Source organism: Cyanistes caeruleus, chromosome 4 (genome assembly GCF_971803275.1).
Source record: "Cyanistes caeruleus chromosome 4, bCyaCae1.hap1.1, whole genome shotgun sequence".
Lineage (NCBI taxonomy): Eukaryota > Metazoa > Chordata > Aves > Passeriformes > Paridae > Cyanistes > Cyanistes caeruleus.
Window position 1 is genome coordinate 58,580,126 of NC_141704.1, and position 15,636 is coordinate 58,595,761.

The following is a 15,636-nucleotide window of genomic DNA, read 5'->3' on the forward strand; positions in this document are numbered from 1 at the left end:
GTGTTACTTGCTGCAACATGAAGAACTTGAAAAGTAAATACAGTGAGAAATATCAGTACATAACATTCCTCAACACAAGCCACTGGAAAATTGTTTTGAGGTTGTGTGTCATGTACACAGAGGTTTCCACAAGTGTTCTCTAAAAACTCAATTGAAAGTCCTTGTTTTACAAAGGCTCCTGCACAACCAGTCTCAAGTCCCATGTACTCAGAGTTGCACAAGGCCAATCAGTGATATTTATTATATCAATAATAATATCAACAGTGATATTTATTATTATCAACACTGATACTTATTTCAGTACTGCATTTTAGAAGATGACTGAATCAGTCCCAAAGTGCACAGGCATTGAAACCCCATTGAAAATACTGACAATTAGACACTAAGCCATTCTAAAGAGTTGGGGGTTTGGATATTGTATCAGGTGGAAGGGGGCCCAGTATTCACATTCACAAATAGTAAATGACAAATGGCAGCTGACATACTTTTACCATAGAATTGGGAATAAATTAATTTGCAAACCAGCAAGGGCAAAACCTCCAAACTAATAAATGATATTTGAATCAGATAAAGTTATACAACCAAGGTGAGGGAAGGGATTCTGCCCCTCTGCCCGGCTCTGCTGAGCTCCCCCTGCAGGGCTGCATCCAGCCCTGAGCCCAGCACAGGAAGGCCAGCTGCAGCCAGGCCACAGCAGGGACACCAAGGGCATCAGAGGGATGGAGCAGCTCTGCTGGGAGGAAAGGTTGAGGGAATTGGAGAGGGAGGGAATTCTGCCTGGAGAAGGTTTTGAGGTGACTTCATTGTGCCTGAAGGGAACCTACTGGAAAAATGGAGAGAAACTTTTGGCAAGGGCCTGGAGTGACAGGACAAGGGGAAATGGCTCCAAAGTGACAGAGAGGAGGCTTAGATGAGATATGAGGAAGAAATTGTTCCCTGTGAGTGTGGTGAGGCCCTGGCATAAGTTGCCCAGAAAGCAACCATCTTTTCAATGTGATGCAGGCAAGATGTTTCTGTGGTAATCATTGCTTACTTAATTAATTACTAGAGGGACCCATCTCTTCCTGGCAGTTTTAAATCACCTGTTGTGCTTTCAATATCTGTTGAAAAATATTTGGGAGTGACCATAGTGTCATTATAGAAACACAATAACTCGGCTACTAATACTGCAAACAAAGCTGTGTTACAAGTACTGTTCATCTGGGGAAGAGCAGACTGAGGTCAGAGCTCACTGCAGTTCTGCAGCTTCCTCACGAGGGGAAGAGGAGGGACAGGCCCTGATCTCTGCTCTGTGTGACCAGGGACATGACCTGAGGGAATGGCGGGAGCTGTGTCAGGGGAGGGTTAGGGTGGGTATCACAAAAGGTTCTTCCCACAGAGGGTGCTGGGGCACTGAACAGGCTCCCCAGGGAATGGTCACAGCCCCAAAGCTGCCGGAGCTCCAGGAGAGTTTGGACAGTGCTCTCAGAAATGCACAGGGTGGGACTGTTGGGGTGTCCTCAGCAGGGCCAGGAGTTGGACTGGATGATCCTGGTGTGTCCTTGCCAATTCAGAATATTCTTTGGTTCTATGATGCCATTTTTCATCTCTGATACTTGTAAAAATTTCTGTGTGACACTGTTAGCCTCAGAAACTCTTGGTAGTGCACAAATTCATGTAACCCAGGCCCCCTCACAAGTGTATTCAGTGAAATTAAAGCTAATGAGTGCTTATAGGTACATGCTTACAAATACTTTTGATAGCAGGGCTAAGAATAATTTGCATATGAGATAGAATTCAGTACTCAAGTTTAGGCCTGTAGAGCACATGACTTCTGCCTTTAGTTTTGAAAGCAGAGATTGCTTTCTGGGGTACTGGGATTATTTGCACAGAGGGTTTTTGAAACCAAAAAAGCCACCTGTCTGCCAAGACCCAGCTTCTTTTTGAAATACTGTTTGCACACAGAACTGCCCAAGGGTTTTGCTATGAGGCAGAGCCTTGGGTTCCTGGACCCAGTAGTAGTGAAAATGAGGCCTGGGAGGCATGGCAGGTAGCTGGCAGGGCAGGGAATCACAGGGTACAGAAAAGGGCACCATCCCAGCACCTCTGAAGGAGGCAGAGGAGAAAGAAGCAATAGTATCAGGAGTCTCCGTTGCTGAAGAGCTGTAGACAAGAGTCCTGAGCTTACCGTGCTGCTTTTGGCATAGCTTTCTGTTCCTCAAAAACTCCACAGAACAGCTGTATCCAGCCACCAAAGTGCCTGATTACAGAGCACTGTGCCTTCTGCAAGGTCCCTGACCTCACAAAAGTATGTCTTTGCAAACACAGGCCATTCCACCTGAGCAGAAGAACATACAGGAGAAGACAAGCTTCTGGCACTAGCAACGAGCTTTCTGGAAATCTGGAACATTTTTCTTTCCCCCTTGCTTTTCACTTAGGTCACAGCTTGGGCTTTTCTAGCAATGGCTGGGAGCCAAATTCCCTAAAACTGCTAGAAAGGCAGTTCTCATACTATTTACAGCATAACTGGAAGCCAGAATTAGCAGCTATCTCATGAGTAAGCTCATTCTCATGAGATTTCTGGTCCAACTTTGCACAATGGAGGAGACAGAAGTGTTATGGCAGGACCATCTTAAGCTCCGTACAAATATTACACGCCCAGACTGGTGCATTGTGCTTTAAACTGAAGTATTTTAATCAAAGGTGTGCCAGCTCCACAGAAACAGAAGAAGGGAGTTCCCTAATGACACGTTTATCTCATATCCTGGCAGGGAGAGCTTTTCAAAGCCTCTGGTCTGTATGCTGCATGCAGATGGGGCCAGGAAACAAGATGTTTACTGGCTGTTTTTGGTGGGGCTGTCCTTTTTCAGGAGCTAGGAGATGTGTTTTAGATTTCTCCCACTTTTCCCCAAACAGACCTTCTCCTTTCTCGAGATGAATCATTAATTATTGACTATGAGGAAAAAGAAGACACATCCCAGAAAGGTCAGGCTCTTGGATTCTGAGGATGATTCTGGTTTGGACTCAGAGGTGACACGAGCTGGGGTGAGAAGCTTCAGGATAGGGGCATTTGCTGCATGTCTCCTACTGTAAAAGCTCCAGTGCCAAGGGAACATCAACCAAGCAACGCACCTGGAGTGTTCAGGTGCACTAGGAATGACTATTTCAGAGCCTCAGGGTGACTCGTATTGCACTTGAGGAGCTAATAAACATATTTTATAGGTTTGGACCAATGTGCTCACCCCTCTTGTAGTTTCTGGATTTGCAGATTGGTGTTTACATTTAGTTTCAATTTACTGCCAGGTAGAAAAAGTCAAAACCACACAATTTTTCTGAATGAACTCCCCATTGAAATTATCACTTCCTTTATCCTGAAAACACAAGGTAAACCTCAATTCATAGGAGCATCTTCTTGCTAAACAGCTATTTATTTCATGATTCAACAACACTTTAGGTTCTCATGTCAAACTTTAAAGCAATTAGAAATGATGATTTATGAAATAAAGTGGTATGGAAACCATATGTCAAGAGACACAGGGAGCTTCATGGGCCTTCTTCAACAGCAGCAGCAGGACTTTATTTCAGCATGTTTAGACTTTAGATTTAGTTTTTAAATTTGGCTCAGTGAAGAGTCCTTTTCTTTTACTGTTTCTGTTAGAAAGGAAGATCTGTTCCTATGCATACTAGAGGCAAGGCCAAAATTCTTTTTGTAATATATATTTAAGACCAGGATCAAAACACTATTTATTTATACACCAATTAAGAAGTTCCATCCTTCCAGCTGGGAAAATGCTGTCAGACCAAATTTGTTACGTACTGTACATTTTATTTTTGGAGCAAAGAGCTAACAGTAAGTTGAGATATTTTTTTTTTCCCAGCAGAAAAGATATAGTGAATGTTTTGAGGCATTCCTGGAATTAAATCAAGTTTTGAACTGGAGGCAAAAATCAGTGGCTCACATCATGAAAAACAATTAAAAAAAAAAAAAACAGAAAAGAAAAAAAAATAATATCCTGTGTAATTATATTAGTTGGACTAATATTAACAGCAATTATTGACATGGTTATTTAGTGTTCAATGCCTATTGCAATTGGCATTTGGCAATTCCCTAGAAGCTGTGACTGCCCCATCCCTGGAAGTGTCCAAGGCCAGGCTGGATGTGGCTCTAAGCAACCTGGGATAGTGGCAGGTGTCCCTGCCCATGGCAGAGGGTTGGAACTGGGTGATCCTTAAAGGTCCCTTCCAACCAAAACCACTCCATGATTCCATGATATCTGTGGTTTCAGGAAAATTGCGGTAATTTTTCATCAAATTCTCATTCACTGTTTCCAGAACATCAATCCCACTTCTCCATCTTGATCATGCTTGGTCTTCACAGCAAACAGCACAGTGAACTTTTTATGGAAAAGCTTTTCTGCTTCAGGGTAAATTCTACCCAAATCCTGCAGAACAGTTCTGTGAAGTGGCTAGAATGAACATTTGTGATTTGCTTTAGAAACCTAACTTCAGAATTTACATTCCTCAGGGAACAGGGACATTAGCTCTGATGACATTTTTTCCAGTAAACTGGCTGGAAGTTCAAATATGTGCAGCAAAATATTTATGTTGATCACTGAGATATGTGTATGGATCACAACAGCAACACAAATAAATTTTAAATAGGTCGATGAGATAATTTCCAGGGCTAGTCAGGAAACAAGGATTCCACTCCACACCTAAGAAAAAATTGACACCACTGAGAAAAACATTATTCAACAAAAGCTGAAATTTCATGAGGTTACATGATCACCACTTGCAAGTCAGTTGAATGAAGGTTCATCAATTAAATTATTTATCTCAGTTATCTTACTAGATATAACACTCAAATCATGTTTTTTAATCACATTCTGGAAGAAGTTTTCTCCATCTGAAACAGCTGCCTCTCTCAGCAGGTCACTTGAGGCACAGAACATGAAGAGAAGAAGGATAGCTCAAGAAATTATTCTTACAGGCTATTTTCTGCAAGAATGCAGAATCATACAGAAAACATTATTTTTCTTTGAAAAAAAACTAAAAAAGCGGTTATTTAATTTTCGAGTTCGCTCATACAGAAAAACTCCAAACAACCAAAAAACCCATAGAAATGGTCAAAACAGCTTGATCTAGAAACTCCACAAACTTTTTGTGCCCTGGGATCAATGCAGCATCCAAAAGGATTTGTCATTTGGCATCCCATGGTTTGGGAGTACCTGATTTATGATGAAGTGATCAAAGGGAGGGATGCCTAAAGCTTTTTATAACATCTATAATAAGCCCATGTAAACACACCCCTCTGACTGTGATTTCATTCACCTTGATACATTGGACCATCATATAAAGAACTTGATGTAGTAAAATTCTGAGGAACTCCCAAATTACTGGCTGATACCTGTTAGAACTGGTGGAACTTGACAAAAATAAGAACACCTTTCATTTTCCTCAGGTACTGATGCTGAGAAGGCAAAACTTTTAGCTAAGGACAGGCAGCAGGACTCTTCAGATCATCCTGTGCTCCATCAAAAACAACTCCAGCAGGAAGATTTGTGTGTATTACACTGCGCTAGTAGCAGATTAGCAAAAAGAAGGCAATACACCTGAAAATCTCTGTATTATTAAATATTTTGCATCTTGGATAGTTGTTGTTATTCCCATAGCAAAAACAGCTCATTCTGTCTTTTTCATTCAAGAAGGATTTTTTTTATGCAAAAGCTTCTTACAAAATTATATGTTTGGGATATGAAACTTCTCACTTTTTCCCAGACTAAGATGGGAAAATATCCTTCCCAGAAAAAACAAAACAAAACAAAAGTGCTTTGACAAGCTGCAAGTATCTGAAATAAACATGTTTTAATAGATCATAATTTTTTATATCAGCAGACCCAAAAGATGCTTGCAACAATCAGGATGAAATAACAGTGTAATGTAACAAGTTTATAACAGCAGATTTTTTTTTGTTTTTTAAATCTCCACAAGTTGCTTGTTTTGGCATCTTAGAAAGGCCTTATGGCACACATATCCTAGCTGCTGCTGCTTTTTTTCAGAATATTAAATTTCTTTCGTAGGACGCATGAGCTGCTGGTGTGAGGGGAAAGGTGAGCAGGTCTGATTGGGTTCTGTCCATGTCACTTGGTCCCTTTAGTTCTGGTCAGTTTTGGATGTTACCTTGTTTTATCAGTGCCAGACATCTCTGTTTTTCAGTTTGATTGAAATTAATCCACGTGGTCCTTCATATACCAAATACCACAACACCAAATAGTGCTAGAGTCCAGGGACAGCGAAAAGCCCAAAATGCTCAAAACCTTGCTTGTTAACTTCTCCCAAAGCTAAGCACTGCTCTGAGCAGAGTTTGGCTCTGCTGCTTTGCTGGGAGAGACAAGAATGTGTAGTTTGTGATCTGATACCTCATAAGGAAGCAGCACAGGAGTTCATTAAATATCCCAGCCTCTAATGTGTTGAATGGGCACCGAGGCTGCTCATTCCCTGCCATCTGTTCCGTGAGGAGTTCAGAGCACTACGGAGTTCTTCTTTCAGCCTGACAGATCCAAAGACACTTTTATCTGGGAAAAAAGTGCCCTCAAGGGGGAAATGGTAGGAGATAAACCTTCTGCTGAGACCGTGCTTGCTGGCATTGTGGCCATCATTCAGGAGCACTGAAGAGAAGTGGGATTAGAGCAAAAACTGCTGACGTGTGTTTGAATGAGATCTATGCAAGACTGTTGCTCAAGTAGTTCCCTAAATCTGCATCTATTCCAGGTGCATGCCATGATTGGTCTCCACAGGGGGTAGGGATGAGCCAAAGGGAAGCAGATCACAGAGTCTGCTTTTGGCATCCCTGCATTTTGGTTGCACAGCCATACATGAGCATGACCTTAGGCTGCCATATGGATGGGGCATCCTTGTGAGGTAGACTTTTCACAGCCTGGGTGGGCAAATGGAGCACCAGGAAAGAATGCCAGCGCAGGAAGCCAAGGGCTTGCTCAGCCCAGAGTATCTACAGGAGTGGCTGCTTCCATCATAAAGCCTTGGTCTGAGAGGATAAACACTGGGCAAGCAAAGCATTGCTGAAGCTGCCTGGGAGATAGAATGGGTTCCTTGTGTCCATTCCACCATTTCCAATGAAGGGCTGTGGGAGCAGTAGAACAGTGTTGCCTCTGCACCCATCCAGCTGCTTGCTTGACCGCAGTGCACACCCCTGGGGTTCAGTTGCCTGTGCCCCAGCCTAGCCCAGCTGTGGTGCAGCTGTGTGACCTTGGATCTGACTGCTGGGAAGGAGCTGGGAAAAGCCTCACTGGGAGACTCTCCTCTTCCCTTTGGAGCCACCCTTAAGGCCCTCAGCGTTGATGTTTGCATGAGCTACAAAGCAGCTGTGCTTGTGTCTGGCCATGCACTTCACTGATCCACATCAGGGTCCCGCCTCATTTCTCCAAATTTTCCTGGCCATCACTGATCAGATGGCTGCTCCTGCTTACTGGCACTCAGGTCCTGTGACACTTTGGCATTCAGGTGCTGCAGGGCTGCACCCTGGTTGGTGAGACGCCACCCTGCCCATCCTGTTGGTTCCTAGATTATCTTCCCATGGGAAGCATCATTCAACTCCCAGCCATAGCTGCCTGCTCCATCACACCAGTCAATTGTAGGCATTCAGGAGAGGAAAGAGCTAAGCCATGGCTATTTATCACTAGTTTAATTCAGATGAATTTAGGGACCTGCTTCTGATGCTTGGTAACCAGAAGAGAATCGCTGTGCATTCATTGAGGGTGGGAAAGGCTTGTGCATTTGTTTTTGCTGTCTGGAAAATATTGTCCCCTGTAATCTCCAGAGATGTGTCTTGCTTATCTTCACATGACAGAGAAACTGGAAAGTTCATCACTTCCTAGAAAGACTATCATACAACCTAAAAAATTCTTAGCATTAGGAAATGCTAAGAAAGAAAGCAAGCATCTTCTGGGAGGAATGACTTTTAATCAGAAGCCTGTGAATTGAGCCACTGACCAAATAGCAGATTGTGTGCTTAGCTGGGAAATATTTTTTGCCTTTGAAAGCCATGGACCACTGGAAGTGGGACCCACAAAAATCCCAGAGAAACCAACCAACCAGCCAACCAACCAAACAACCAACATGTTCCAGGGACCAGCTTTCCCAGGGCCAAAAGCACAAGGACCACCAAAAGCCAAAGGAACCAGAACATCTGAGTTGACATATCTGTATATTCCCATCCAATGGAAAACTCCCATGGTTCCTGAGCAGCTTGGAGATCCCCATGGATCTACCTGTAGCCTCACAACTTGTTGCAATTACAGTGAAGCTGCCAGGCAAGATTCCATTTATGTCTACAGAGACAGTTTGCTGTTTATAGAGAACTATCTTCATGCAGTTCATGGCGACCTGATCTCCAATTAATTTTTTCTGTGGTTTGATCTGTATAAAAGGTCACTATAATATAAAAAGATAAAGTTCCATGTGTATGGAAAATCATGCTATGAAAAGCTGGCGTCCATAAAGGAGACAGAAGAGTCCTGCAACTTTATTTGAATAAAGGGAGAGAGTCCACTGGAGCACACACCTGCATGGTTTTCTCTCGGGTTTTGGAGGGTGCAGCCTCCTTTTATCCCAAACTTCCAGCTGCATGTAGCCCTCTTCCTTTCCCCACTGGCTGAGGTACTAGGAAGGTACAGCCTTTCCAAACTGCCTGCTACGTACCCACCTCTGAACCCATCCTTTTACCCAAAGTTCAGAAACTCAGGCTTGTGTGGTCCCATTGGTCTGCTTCAGGAGTCAAACTGTCCGGTTCTGTAACAAACCTGTGGCTTGAAGTTGGTAGACACATTAGGACCCATTTCAAAGACGCTAATCTTCACCCATGGAATTGTTTGTTAAGACATTACCACACCTTTCCTTTCACATGCAACCACTTGCTTTCTTTTTTCAATGACCATCCCAACCTGACATGGTTGTCTTCTAATATCCTTCCCCTTTTAAGGCTATAGATTTATTACCTCCTACTGGCACAGTATTATTTAAGCAGTATTGCTGTGAGAATCAGAGAGAAAGATGTATTTTAAAGGCAGTGCAGTGCCTGCCTGGAAGCCCCTTTCCCCATCCCAATCCAAGTGTGGGAGGGTATGTTTCTTTAAGGCTGGTTATGTGTTCATGTAACAAGGCAAGTGCATACGTGAAACGAGCTTCTGCTGAAGCTTTAAGTCTGCAGGGAATTTTCTAATGATCGTTTTTAGTTAATAGGCACAAGTTGTTAGCCTGAGCTGGGAAAGCCTTTTTTTGTGTGAGCCAATTCCACCCCCTCTTTTTTTTTTTTTTTTTTTTTTTTTTGTCATGGATTTAGTTCCCACAGCTAATGCACCTAATAATGAGACTGGGCAAGCGAATGCCAGCGTAATGATATGGAGCTTGTTTGGCCCTGACAAAGAACACAGAGCGGCTGGATGGTCTAAACGACAGTCCAAGGGCTCTTATTCATCCCAAAGGATCTCTCTCCTTGCGTGCCACCGAATCCCACAGAAGGCAAGGCCGCACCTCAGGGCGGGCGAGGTGTCCGGCAGGCGCCACAATGCCCCCCACAGTGCCCCCTGAGCCCCCGGCGCAGGGCCTGTCACTAAATGGGGCGTGAAACAGAAACAGTCAAGGGTTAAGCCCTTGGCTGAATCTTTTAATTGCTGTTTCCTAACACACATACGCACCAGCCAGTTAGAGAGAGGGAAAACATCCTTTAAAACTTACCAGACAGGTTACAAGGACCTCGCTCGGCCCCAGCTCCCCCAGCTCCGGTGGACAGCAGGGGGTGGTGGTCTGTCTTTTTAACCGGCATTTTCCCCTCAGCGGTTTTCCTCTGCCCTTCCCCTCCTCTTGCAAGCTAAGTTAATAAACACCTAGCAGCTTACTCCGTGGCGTCTGTGTGCAAACAGCTCCCACTGAGCCAGTGAAAACTGTCCCTGCAGGAATTCCATTAGAGCCTTTTCCACCTTGGCCCCCCAGAGCACTGCACAAAGGAAGGTGGTGTTCCTGCATTCAGTCCATGGGACGGAGCAGGTCAGCCCAGATCCCTTCCCATCGTTCGTGTCCCGCCAGTTCAGTCACTCTGACTCTCCATTTCTGTGGCTGGGCTCCGGTTTTCCACTTGTCACAGCTCACCAAATCCTCCTCAAGTCAGGGAACTCCGAGAGAGAGAGGAGCAGGTTAAAATCGCTGTGGGCATGAGAGACATTGGGGTGGGACAGGGCTGCCAGCAGATGGAAGCTCAGTGGTGTCCTAGAAGACCCCACTAGGACTCCTCTTTAACAGGGATCAAACCAGAGGAAATTATGAGCTAAGCCTTAGGGCTGCCTTAGGTTAAAAAGATCTCTTTTTAAGTAGCTCTATGGATAAGTAATTTGAAAGAAACCATTTACTTTATTGTATTTTACCTCTTACAGAATTTCTGACAGCAACTGATCAGATTCTTACTACTCTACAAGAACATTCAGCACTGAAGAGAATTATTCATAATTTACATAATATTGCATTATTTTAAACAGATTTCTCTCTCTTCTTGAGGAAAACATTTGTTTTGGTGTAGCTGAGTCTGTGACGTATTCCTTGTTCTGAGCTGGATGACCATGAACTCCAGAATCCATATGTGGAAATACTGACCCATCCAAGGCTGAAATAGTGTGTACCGGTGTATAGACCGGTTGTTGGTGATAAATAAACTGAATGCTCACAGAAAGCTGACATGAGGGGGACATTTGTATGACTGGAGCAAATTCCTGTATGGGTTTTAATGAACTCTCATGGAGAAATGATTGCAGAACCAGTTAGTTCTAAAGTGTCTGATTGACATGCTTGTATGTACAATGACATATTGGCAGGATATGCCATAAAACTGCCTTGCACACTCTTTGTGATCTTGTTATCAGGCACAGGGGAGATGCCATTACACAGATACATCTTCTTTGCTTTCCTCTAAGGGAAATTACTAATCCAGCTTTGCCTGTGGTTATGACAGGCAGGGAGATGGCACATGAGGTTATGGATTCTGCTGTACTGCTACGGGCTCTAGAAGGAAACTCTTAAGCAGGAATAGTCTGGGTTTGAGGTAGCATTGAGGTGTAGCATTATTATTTTTTTAATCAGAGCCTTTTACTGTACACTATAAAAAACTCCATTAGCATTTTCTTTTCAGATGCTCTGCTGCACCACAGCTGCTGTGACTCTGCAGTCAGGAAAGCAGAACTGGTGTGACTGCAATTCAGGAAAAAAGCTGAAAAGAGAGAAGAAAAAAAAAATAAGGCATTCTAAGACAGCTTGAAGAAAGCATGCCAATTAAATTTTTAAAGAGAGACAGAGGGTAGGAAGAAAAAAATAAAAAAGAGCTAAAAATCTGGAGGAACCTGAGGAAATTTGGGGAGGGGAGAGGGGAAGGAGCACAAGAGAACCATAGAAATGAGAAATGAGATGAAGGATGAAGTGAGGAAAGTTAAGGGATTGTACAGCAGCAGCACACAGATTGAAGCTAATTACTGAGGGAGAAGGAAAGGAGAATCGGAAGAGGACATATGATGAAACATGGAAAGAAGTCCTTGCAAGAAAAGAAGTGAATCCACACAGGAACAAGAGAGAAAGCAAAAAGGAGTGTGACCAGGAAAAGAAACCTTTCCTAGAGTACTGCTGGGTGGCTGAGCAGGAAGGCAGGGAACAAGTGAGACAGGACTTGTACACAAACACATTTTCCCATTGTTCCCTCCAGCAAGCATTTGAATTTCACTGCGAGCAGTGGCTTTGCACTTGGTGGGGAACCTCCAGTGTCACATCCCACTGGTGGAGGTAGAAACAGCCATTCACCAGCTTGGGTGCATTGAGGAACCCTCTGGCAACCCATCATGGAACTTCCAAGGAAAAGTGTCTCTAGGTGGAACGGGGTCAGCCTGCAAGCCTTGGATGCTCCCTGCAGTTTCTCATTGCAGTGCTGTATGTTCAACATGGATGTGACACCCTCCAATGCCTCAGAGAGTAATTCCTACTCTCTCCTACAGAGAGTGACACCATTTAAAGCCCAGGATTCAAGTTGTATTTCCTACAAAGGATACTTCAGAGGCTCCCTCACATTTCCCACCCAGCTCAGTTTAATCACATCCTGGGATAAGAGAAAGGGGAGCAACTTCTGTGCTCCCCGTGCCTCTCTCAGGAGTCTCCTCTGTGTCACAGCTGCTCTGGAAACCTCTCTTCTGGACACAGAAAAAAGTCTTAGGAACAGATTGAAGGTATTTGGGCACCTAAAGGCACAGCCAAACACCCACAGAATTTTTCAGAAACGCCTCGGCTGCCTCGGTGCTTTCCTAGTGCCTCTTTTCATCCTAAGGTGCCTACATGCCTTTGAAAAGTTGGCCTTTAGCCCCTTATCCTTATAGAAGTATTTCCCCTGGAATAAATGACAGGCAATTAGTTTAAGAATGAGGCACTCCCTTTTAAATCCAGTACAAATAGTGAGAGTAGATAAATCACCACAAGACCAGTGACTCCAGATAGATATTTTGCCAAAGTAAATCATAAGAATATATTTTTTAAGCTGCCTATGTTAATGCATGGATAAAATGTTTAAATCCTGTTACAGAAGTTTTTTTAAATATAGTTCTCACTTAGCAACTGTTTTCCAAAATAAAGGTACTAATGTCAGAATTAAGGTGTGTTGAAAAAGGGCTTTTCTGACAGCTGATGATGCCTCCTGAGATGCAGATGTGAATGAACAACTAGATCTTAAAAATACTAAAAATCTTACAATATTTTAAAAACCAAACACAAAATCCATCAACTAGCTAGGGGCAAAGAAGAAAATTCCTTTTATAAATACAATGGTGCAGAGTTCATTTTAAAGTGCTTGACCAACCACTATCAAAGATATCAAATCAGAGAGATAAAATGTGATAAACCCCAGGGGGATGTCTATTAATGCTCTTTGACTAAGATTCTCAGTGACCACCAGTTACAGAAAAAACCCAGCTAATTCAGGCATCCTGGGATGAATAACTGCTGGAGAGGAATGAAATCCATTAACAAATGAGGACAAGAAGAAGGAAGTTCAAAAGAGCAGCAGTGAACTCCTTTTCAAAATGTATCATCAGGACAATAAGCCGGAGTTCTCTGAGAAGGAACGAGTATCCTGTGAATATAAACTGTTGGTAAATGGCAGGAAAGAGACCTCTTGGCATTTGTGAACATGCAAGAAACATCTGGTGCTGACCACAGACATGCCAAATCTCAGCTGACACACAGAGCATAGTGACACCCTGCACTTCAGATGGCAAGTAGCCCGGGGACATTTCAAAATCAGAGGATGAGAGGTTGCAGGAAATGTCTCTGAATTTTAGTCTGTCATGTGCTTATCCAGCAAAATAATAAAAATCAATCAATCAAATCTTCAGTGTTGCTGAGAATTGAATGGTTTTGACTAGACACAAAACCCACTGAAATCCAGTGAAATTTATTTACCTTGTAATTTTAATCTCTTTGGCTCTTAAAAAAAACAACCCTGATGCTGATTTGCATCTTCTGAGGTACCCGCTCCATTTCTAGGTGTTCTAAAAAATAGCAAAATGCTCAGTGTGGGAAGAGCCTAATGGGTTGATTTGGGTTTGGTTGCATTTCAAGAGTGCCCAAGGGGGCAGAGGAGGAAAACTGATGCTGTGGTATGAGTTGTGAATGTCTCCACGCTAGGAGAAGAAAGGATAAATAATTGAGAAGAGAGGGAAATAGTCAAAAGAGGTAGTGCTGTTGAAAACAGATAGGAAATAAAATAACTTCGTTTAAAAACATGTTTTCTTCAATCAAGCCTTTTCCACGGTTTTTAATTATATCACAGCACACCATACAGATGATCACAATAACATCTTCTGGCCTTGTATCATGACCACAAGACTTTTAGCCCTGTTGCTGGGAATGGCATCCTCAGGCAGCAATCCCTGACAACCAGACCTCCCAGACCCACACACTGAAAGGTCTTGTGAAGGAGCAGAAAACTGGGAGGTCTCCCAGAAGACACCTGCTTTGAGGAGAATACCTACACCATAGATTTCATGGTGGGTGTAGAAGACACAAAGGCAAAGGCTGAAAGAAACCGTGCTTGGTGGCACAGCTTTCGGTTCCCTGTAGTGACACCAGGGCTCTACCTATTGAAATTACTGCAGTTTGAGCAGTTAGCACTCTCAAAAGAACAATCCTTCTTATCCCTCAAGCTGTTACCAAGATTTTCTTCCTGCTGTTAGAAAGGCAAGGAGCTTCACTAGTGTAAAGCATGTGCCAAGCAAGAGAGAAACCAGACTTCTTAGTTTCAATCTTTGCACTCAGAATAGGACAGCTGCAGAGGCTCAGCAGTAAGATGTGGTGTGAGCAGCGGTGGCCCCAAGCCACAGGGCCTGGTGGCAGTCACACATCAACATAGAACAAAGCATGGGTGAAGAATTTTCACACTGGAAATGTGCTTCAACCTCATAATAAAGCAACAACCTTGTGTGAAACCCAAATATGGGTTTGAACGTGCTGTCCCTCCAGAGCATGGATATGTTCAGTGAGTTCCCTAATTTCACTTTGGTATCATTGTCTAGCTAACTAGAACTGGAAAGGAAAATATATCATGTTTATGTAAACACCTTGTCTGCTTCTCTGATCCTGTCTTTAGAAGAATCCCTGTTTATTCATTTATTTTTGTGGGTGAGAAGGTGTATCCCCAAGCATCCTCATATTCTTTAGGAACACTGATTCAGTCTTCCCTCACCTGCCAGCAAACAATTTTGACTTCCACATTGCAGCTGCAACATTAATTCTTATCCTCTGGTTGTCTTTTTACCAATTTAGCCCAAAGTATGACATTCCCTTTGCATTTGTACCATGTTTCTGGTAACAAACACCATGGCCACAGCAGAGTTGTGATCCAGATCTCTGGCGACACAGATTCTCATCAGGCTGGGCAATAATCATAGCACCATGGAATGGTTTGGGTTGGAAGGCCATCTCATTACATCACCCTGCCATGTACAAGGACACCTTCCACTATCCCAGGTTGCTCAGAGCCCCATCCAGCCTGGCCATGGACACTTCCAGGGATGGGGCAGACACAGCTTCTCTGGGCAACCTGTGCCAGTTCTTCCCACCCTCATAGGGAAGAATTTATTTCTAATATCTTATCTTAACCTACTCTCTGCTTGAAGCCATTTTCCCTTGTCCTGTCATTACACTTTTAAATGAAGAGTCCCTCTCCAGGAGGAGGAGGATGATGATGATGATGATGATGATGAATAATAATAATAATAATAATAATAATAATAATAATAATAATAATAATAATAATAATAATAATAATAATAGGAGGAGAGCTTGCATCCATGTACGCTTCTTACACACAGCAGATGTAACATTTTCAGACCAGGAAGTTCCAGTATGATCATCTAAGACTCCAGAATCCAGGCAACAATGTCAGTATCAAGGAAAGAGTTATGATTGAGTTAGATAAAAACCTTTACAGTACTCCAAAGAGGCAATGAAGACCCCCCTCAGTGCTCCCCTGAGAAGCCATGCCAACAGTTCCTGCCCCTCCTTGTTAAAAATGTGCATCTTATTTCAGACATGAGCTATTTGGGGAGCTTTATGACTAGA

The 15,636-nt window shown here is 43.2% G+C and overlaps 1 long non-coding RNA gene across 2 annotated transcripts in view; it reads right to left on the reverse strand.

Annotated features, from left to right (window-relative positions):
• Positions 1-10,381: 10,381 nt before the first annotated feature.
• LOC111929947 (uncharacterized) overlaps positions 10,382-15,636 on the reverse strand; it is a 61,082-nt gene continuing 55,827 nt past the window's right edge. For both annotated transcript variants that reach the window (XR_015285676.1, XR_015285677.1), the window contains exon 7: positions 10,382-11,251. This is a non-coding gene — a long non-coding RNA (uncharacterized LOC111929947). The remainder of the gene's footprint in view (positions 11,252-15,636) is intronic.